This window comes from Ursus americanus, chromosome 8 (genome assembly GCF_024610735.1).
Source record: "Ursus americanus isolate L20-20 chromosome 8, mUrsAme1.1.p, whole genome shotgun sequence".
NCBI classification, from domain to species: Eukaryota; Metazoa; Chordata; class Mammalia; order Carnivora; family Ursidae; genus Ursus; species Ursus americanus.
Window position 1 is genome coordinate 17,289,034 of NC_142134.1, and position 8,857 is coordinate 17,297,890.

An 8,857-nucleotide genomic window follows, 5' to 3' on the forward strand; every position below is an offset into this window, starting at 1 on the left:
AGTTAAGCTTCTGCCTTCATCTCAGGTCATGATCCCAGGGTCCTGGGATCAAGCCCAGCATGGGGCTCCCTGCTTAGCGGGGTGCCTGCTTCTCCCTCTCCCACAGCGCCTCCCCTGGCTTGTGCTCTCGTTCTCTCCCTCAAATAAATAAACAAAATTTTTTTAAAAAATTACTAAAACTATCATTTTTTTAACTTTCATAATATTATCAAAGGCTTTCCATTGAATAATTTAAGAGCTTCAAATTTTTTTCATTCAACACCCAAGTGAGGAGGGCTTCATGGAAAAATCATTTTTCTTTTCACGATTAAAAAAAATCTAAGCTTACTCACAAAAGGATTAATGCAACAACTTCTACGTAGACCAGGTATAATTTAAATAAAGCCATGATGGGGGTGCCTAGGTGGCTCAGTCAGTTAAGCAGCTGCCTTCGGCTAGGGTCATGATCTCAGGCTGCTGGGATCCAGTCCCAGGTTGGGCTCCCTGCTCAGCAGGGAGTCTCTTTCTCCCCCTTCCTCTGTGCTCTCTCTCCCTCCCTTTCTCTCTCTCTCTCAAATAAATAAATAAAATCTTTTAAAATATTAAAATAAAAAATTAATACATAAAGCCATGATGACATAACAGTAGGTCAATACACACTGTCTAGGGTTCTAAAATTTAAGCCTTTTTCTTTCCTCTTTTTTTATTATAATTGATATAAATAAGGTGGATACGTCAATAAAAAATAAGGTGGATATTATCAAACGGAAGGCCATCAGGTAGCAAGCAAAAATAAACAAAGGGCTTTAAATATCATTCAAGATGTCTTTCAGAAAATTCTGTGCACTTTTAGGTAGACACATTTTGTTTTTAAATTGCATCTTTATCTTTAGAGTGGGTCAGCTTGTGAGCAAAATGTAAGTACAAACTTTCATCACAACCTTAAAAGACATATTTCATGAACAATATTACCTGGGCTCCCACAGGTTATAAATATGTACTCTTCCTTAACAACTTGCCTAGCACTGTGAGTAACAGCCCTACCTCAAGAGTCATGGTGCATATTCCGACCGAAGAGCAGTATAACCATTAACTCCTCTGTGCTTGGGTTTCTGCATCTACAGTACCTAGTGCTTAGGGTAGTTGCACAGATTAGATGATACCAAAGAAAGCCCCTAGAGGAGAACCTGGCAAATAAGTTCCTACTCCATTTCAGAGAATTCCATTATCTCAGCTTTTGAATTCACCACTTTAATTTTTAAAAACAAGAACAATCTAGAATGACCATAAATTAGCAATCTTAAAAATAAATTGTAGTGGGGCACCCGGGTGGCTCAGTTGGTTGAGCGTCTGACTTTTGATTTTGGCTCAGGTCATGATCTCCAGGCTGTGGGATCAAGTCCCACGTCGGGCTCCACACTTAGGGGGAGTCTACTTAAGATTCTCTCTCCCTCTCCCTCTGCCCTTTCCCCCTCTCATGTGCATGCACTCACGCTTGCTCTCTCTCTCATAAATAAATAAATAAATAAATAAATAAATAAATAAATAAATAGTGACTTCATGTAAAGAACATACACTCATCAGATTAGATAGCAAGAAGAGACTGAATAGCTTAATAATAAACACATAGAACAATGAAACGAATAAAGGACCCAAAATGGAGCCACATAAATATGTTTAAGTGATTTTTGACAAAGCTACAAAGCAGTTCAATGAAGGGAGGATGGCCTTTTCAACAGATGATGATGCAGCAACTGGACATCCATGTGCAAAAAACTAAATAAACCTTGATTTAAATCTTATACTGTGTATAAAGATAAACTCAAAATAGACCACAGGCATAAATATAAAACCTGAAACTCTAAAACTATTAGGAAAAAAATACAGAGGAGAAATTCTTTGGAATCTGGAGCTAGAAAGAATTCTTAGAATTGACACCAAAAGCAAAAGCCATAAAAAGAGAAACTGATAAATGGGACCTCATCAGAATTTAAAATTTTGCTCTGTGAAAGCCCATTTGAAGAGGATATACATACAGATGGAAGTGAGCACATGAGAAGATGTTCAACATCACCAGCCTTTACAGAAATACAAACTAAGACCACAATGTGATTTCAGTACACACCTATCAGAATGGCTAGAAGAGTGACAACACCAAAGGCTGGCATAGCTCTCTCTGTTTAGAAACTGGATCACTCATATATAGCTGATGAAATCGTCAAACGGTACAGCCATTCTAGAAAACAGTTTGTCAGTTTCTTATAAAATTAAACACTCAACTACTATACGACCCAACAGTTGTACTCCTGGGCCTTTATTCCAGAGAAAAGAAAATTTACATTCACACAAAAACGTGTACATGAATGTTCCCAGCAGCTTTAACCATAATAGCCAAAAACTGGCATCAGTCCAGATGTCCTTCAACAGGTGAAAGTTTAAACAAATTGCAGTACATCCATGGGATACTACAGCAACTAAAGAGAGGAGAAACCATTCATACATACAACAACCTGGATGAATCTCCAGAGAATTATACTGTGTGAAAAAAGCCAGTTTCGAAATCCAACTATGATATGTATGATTCCGACTACATAACGTTCTGGAAAAGGCAGGACTATGGAGACAGTAAAAAGATCCATGATTGTAGGGGTTGAGGGGAGGAAAGACTGAACAGGCAGAGCACAGAGGATTTTCAGGACAGGGAAACTATTTTGTGTGATAATGTAATGGTAGATATACGTTATTATACGTTTGTGCAAACCCACAGAATGTACCACACCAACGGTGAACCTGATAATACCTAAACTATGGACTGCGGGTGGGAACGATGTGTCACTGCAGCTTCATCGGTCGTAATATACGTACTACTCTGGGTGGGGGGCTATGCACGTGTTAGAGCAGAGGGATATGAGAACGCTCTGTACTTTCTGCTCCACTTTGCTGTGGACCGAAAACTGCTCTAAAAAATAAAGTCCACTTTCTACCTCAGGCGTGATTCGATTTATATAGGTTTATTGACACGGCAAAATATAGCAACAGGAAACAGATGAGTGGCTGTTTTAGGAAAATATGGGAGCAAGAGGAAGGTAGGTATGTTTTTAAAAGGGTAGCACGGGAGATCTTTATGGTATCAGACGTGTTCAGTATCTTGACTGTGGTGGTGGATACATGAACCTAAAAGATGATAAAACTGCATAGAACTTAATACATACATCATACAACATACACATACATGCATGTGTGAGAGCACAAGTAAAACTGGGGAAATAGGAATAAAAGTGTTGGACTGCATCCGTGTCAATATCCTGGTTGTTTTTATACAACAGTTGCTACCACTGGGGGAAACCAAGCAAAGGGTCCAAGAGAACACTCTGTATTACATATAACAATGTGAATTACAATTATTTCCATTTTAAAACTGAACTTCCTTTCCAGCAGGTTTTAATGATGTCCTAGAAACTTGCCATAGCCTTCTTAATTTTGCTATTTATAGCCAATGTTCACTCTTCAGCTATGGTCATCAGCAAATGAACATGACATGCTTCCTCTCTTTAAGAACTGAAAGCTCTTCTAGCGTCAGAAATTGCCCAGTGTGCTGGCACTGGGGGCTTGTCTCACCCTGCCTGTGTGGTTGTGCAGCCCTACCGTCCAGAGATTAAAGGAACCACAATCCATGTAGTCAGGCACTCACAGTGTTCAGTAGCTCACAGGCTTTGTCGATGTCACTGAAACATCTGTGAAAATGATCTGCTCACCTGGGTTTTTAAAACAGCAACTTACTGGCCTGGGGGAAAGAAATTTGTGCCACAGAAAATTATATTATAAAGATGCAGCCAGCCACCAACAAAAATGTTATGGCAGAAGGCAGGGGGCAATGAGAATTGGAAGGAACTACACAGAGCATTTCTTCTTCTTCAGCAACCATCAGGGTATACTTCTGGCATTCTCTCCAAAATAAAGAGCATCAATCTGGATGCCCGTAAGCTTATCACTGCTCAAAACTTAATTTCATTTGAACCATGAAATCGTATCTACTGTGTGAAGTGTAAAATGTAAAGATTTTGTTGGGTTCTAATTGATACCATCTGATAGGAAATAGCAGATTTTGATACCAAGAGAAGGCAAAGGTTAAATATGAAACAAACAAACGTCAGAGGGACCACATACTGACTGAGGGAAGAAAGCTGACTGAGAGACCGGTTTACTGTTTTTGCTGTTAATTTTTTTTTTTCTTTTTTGCCTTTCCTTTTCTTCTACTTATCCTCTACTTCTTTTTCTCCTTATTGTTTTGTTTCATTTTTTAAGATTCTGCACTCAACCTGATCTCCCAGCTTCTAGTTCATTTCCAGGCTTCCAACGTGTCTACATTTTTCTGACAGGGTTGGGAAAAAGGGTGGAGGAGGAAATATAGACATACATTTGCATTCAGGACTGAGAAGCAAGCCCCTCAGGAAAGAATGTATCCGAGAATTTAAATAAGTTGGACAAATAACGTTAGTCACTAGTAGAGAGACAGCAAAATGTTTATCATAAGCCATCTATCCTGACCCATTCACTCAATCCTAGTTAGGTTTAATCGATATATATGTGATCTTTTCACTAAAACCTAAGACAACTAAACCAAGGCAGCGCTAGTTTGGTATCCGTTTGACAAAACAAAACTCAGCATGGGAGAAAGACACCCTCCCTATCTCTGCAGGGAGGAGGCCGGGTGTGGCTGAGGGCCCACATTTCACTAAAGGTCCCACACAGCACGGTAGTGCGTTAGGACATCCAAGGGCAGCATTGCCACTGGATGGTGGTGCCCAATGGCTGTGTCTACTAGAAAGCTGTGGAAACCAGAAGAAGCTAGGAAAAGCCTTTACATAGCAGCTGAAGAGACATCTTCCTGAGATCACAGGAGACAACCCTGCAGATGCCCAGAGATGTATAGAAGAGATACAAAGGTTTACTCTCATTTAACGAAGAAAGTACTCAATCAGAATCAATTGACCTCTGGTCTCCTCTCAGATCTACCTGAGTAGACCCTATATATGTCTTTTTATTCTTTATATAACTAGTTAAATATGGCTTTCTCCATGACAAGTTCTTTTTTAAAGATTTTATTTATTTATTTTAGATAGAGCACGCATGCGCATGAGCTGGGGGTGGGGAGGCGGCCAGGGGGAGAGGGAGAAGCAGGCTCCCCATTGAGCAGGGAGCCCAAAGCAGGGCTCCATCCCAGGATCCTGAGATCATGACCTGAGCCAAAGGCAGACGCTTAACAACTGAGCCACCCAGGTGCCCTTCAATGACAAGTTTTTACACCAGCATATAAATACTCATAAATAAAAACTTCAAAAAACGATTTCATGTATACAACAATTGATTGTCAGCAATGAAGTAAATGCAGCATATAACATACTATTAACTGCCCAATAGATGTGATTTTTACCTCTGAGCAAGATACCTATAACATATACTTCAAGATATAAAATAAAAGTTCTTCATGAAGGAACATCCAGGTCATACTTGTAACACCTTCCAATTTGTTCTGTGATTTTACCTAATATCTAATAAATTCTTTCTTCCTAAATGGAAAATCCATGGCCGCCTTTGGTCATTATTTCCACATCTGAACTTCACTCTCTCAATAATATTCTTTAAACGTCAGTCCCTTCTTTGTTCTATTTCATGCCCTCTTGCTTTTGAACTATTATATCCTTGAAGAGTTTCCTTTCATACACCTTTTCTGTCTTCCAAACTTCATCTGCATTCGTCTTGTTCACCTTTCATTTCCCTCTCAAGAATGAGCACTGACCTCATATTTTTAGTCTCCACAAGGATCTATGACCTAAAGATCCTTTATCATCATGGCTGTCTTTATTGATGCTTCATTACCATTCCTGTCATATAAGGTTCAGAGTCACGCACAAAGCTTCAAGTGGGGTGGATTCCCAGTCCTTCGAAATGCTTTTATAATGATGTGAACCTGCGTCCCATTAGCTTTCCTAAATATTAAGATGCTACTGCTCTCATTCTGCTTCATCTCACCCATAAATCTTGTTACTAATATACCCTTTAAAAATGTTATTCTAATATATATTTCTTTGCAAGCCTTGGCCTAATTCTTTTCCCCACTTTTCTTAAGTTCTTCTGTGCAGTTTCTAATTGACATACACGCTTTGTGCAGAGGCGGTATCATGGCCAATGAGGTTGATCTGAGGTGCGATTACTGCTCTTGGAAAACTTTTCCATTATGACGTACAACAAGTACAATGACAAACATTTTCTTTAGTATAAAAAATCAATAGAGTAATTGTGTTCTTCTAATTAGATCAATTTACATGAATGTTTTATCTCACCAAAATACCACTTAATGGTCTTCTACATGGTATTTTCACAAAAGGAAAGGAAGCCAGGTGAAAGGAGATGAATGCAAAGAGTGGTATAGAATCATTCCTGCTACTGAAAGAGGAACCCAAGAACGTATATTACTGATCGTGCACTAGTTGAGTCAGCTCTTTATGAACAGCATGTTTTGTGGATTTTTCTGGAAGTATTTATATGACTTGAAAATATTTACAAAGCACACAGCAGACAAAACTTTCAACTAAAATAACCTAAAAACTCAGAGAGCCTATACTTTTTTTATCAGCTTTGGTTTTTGATACTTTGATTTCATTTTGGTTTTTTTCTTTTATTTTACAATTCTGAGAACTGGGTAGTGAAAAGAACGCCCAAGGCGTTCTTGTTCAAGGCCACATACAAGAGGACTATGCAACTGAAATGAGGAGTCAGAGCAGCCACGTTTATACTGCAGATAATCTTTTGCCTTATTACCTTATAACACTCTGCAATTTTGCTTTCCCTGTTTCACATTCCCGGAAAAATGACAATTAGTGAACTCTGCGATGTGCCACTTTCTTTTTCCTTCCTCACCAATTTCCCAGAAGCTGACATGCTCCAATCTGTCTATCACATCCACATCCTATCTGCAGTGTCCAGAGCAGAGAAAATGAAATCCTTTGGTACTGTCCCAGAAAACAGAAATAGGCCGCCAGTATAGGTAAAACCGAAATAAATCTATAAATGGTCAAAACAATCCATCTCCCTGCTTGCTTTCTTTTATATATATTTACCTTTTTCTCTTATATTTCCCACCCCAGACGGTTTATCTCAGAAAATTCCTACAGAGATTACCTCTGTTCAACGGAACCCACACCTGCCGTCCCAGGGAACTTGGGGCTAGACACTAAAAGTGAGAATTGGAGGAAGGAGAGCATGTTTTATCCATATTTTTTTACCTCTGCATGTAGCAAAACACCTGCCACATAATCAGTACTCAGAAGTGTTGAACAAATAAAATATAATGTGAGCGTGCTATAGTCTCCTTCTAGATCATGCTTACATTTGAGATCGCACTGCCAAATTATTGTAAATGATACCAAATATAATACGATTTCTCATTTCTCTCCTCAGAGTTTACTATCATGTTTTATCATTAAGGCTTTGATCACCTGGGAGACAATGAACTCCAGAGAAACATGAGCTGAATTATGCATGGTCTTGTGGTGAAAAGCGCTGACCCTGGAGCCAGGCTGTCCGGATTCAAATTCCTGCTCCACCACTTACCAGCTGTTGACGTTAGGCAACTTAATTAATGATTCCATGTCTCAGTTGATCAATCTGTTATAACACTAGCTACTTCATCAAGTTATATAAGTATTAAATGAGCTAATAGTTGTAAACCTCTTAAAACAGTGTCTGGCACATGGTAAAGATTATATAAATGATTGTTTTTAAAAAGGTGTCTTTTGGGATACTACCATCAGTTGGTCAACTAAGAAGAATTTACTATTTGTTATAAGAAAAAAATGGTAGGCTACGTCTCTGAAAATATTCCATGCTAGATGTAATATTTTAATTGATAAAGCCTATCAAGACCTCAGAATATAATTAATTGCACGATCATAGGTATAAGTCGTTAAACTAAACTTCTCTTTTCCATCCTCCTCTCCCTGTTCATACTCACAAAAAAAAAAAAATTAAGAGTAATATTTCCTCCCAAAATCTGGAAATGTTCTTTAAAGCACACTGTTTCTCTTTGCCAAATGGAGGAGGCTTTGGCCTCTGGCAATACAGAGAACAAGATATCCTGAAAAACCCTTCCAGACAAAACACCAATGTGAGATGACTTGCAATAAAGAATAAAGATCCTATAAGTAAATAGCTAAAACTACAAAAAGTAAAAGAAGTCCTCAGAGGCCGCAGAATGAAGAAGAAGCAGGAGGCGGTGTGACAAATTGGTACTCAAGTGACTGCTGCCTGAAGGCATGTGCTGACTCCTGGAACCTAGAGCCTTCCATCTTAAGGCTACATTGGATGGATCTGACAGAAATGTGCCACAAGATAGCAATATTTATTATAAAGCTAGAGCAAATATGACTGTTTAGTAATGCTTCAGAGATAGACAAATAGATCAATGGAACAGAAAAGAGTGTCCAGAAATAACACACACATATGAATATGTGATGCATGACAAAGGAATTATTACAAACAAGGGGAAAGGAGGTGTTATTACAAATTGTAACTAGATGATCTAGGGTAGTTGGGTATCTTCATTTTTATTTTTTTAAAAGACTTATTTATTGGGGCACCTGGGTGGCTCAGTCGTTAAGCGTCTGCCTTCGGCTCAGGGCGTGATCCCAGCGTTCTGGGATCGAGCCCCACATCAGGCTCCTCTGCTAGGAGCCTGCTTCTTCCTCTCCCACTGCCCCTGCTTGTGTTCCCTCTCTCGCTGGCTGTCTCTGCCAAATAAATAAATAAAATCTTTAAAAAAAAAAAAGACTTATTTATTTATTTTAGAAAGAGCGAGCACATGAGATGGGGTAGGGGT

General features: G+C 38.9%; 1 pseudogene; it reads left to right on the forward strand.

The window, feature by feature from the left end:
* Positions 1-6,139: 6,139 nt before the first annotated feature.
* Positions 6,140-6,259, forward strand: LOC123789760 (U4 spliceosomal RNA; annotated as a pseudogene).
* Positions 6,260-8,857: the final 2,598 nt, after the last annotated feature.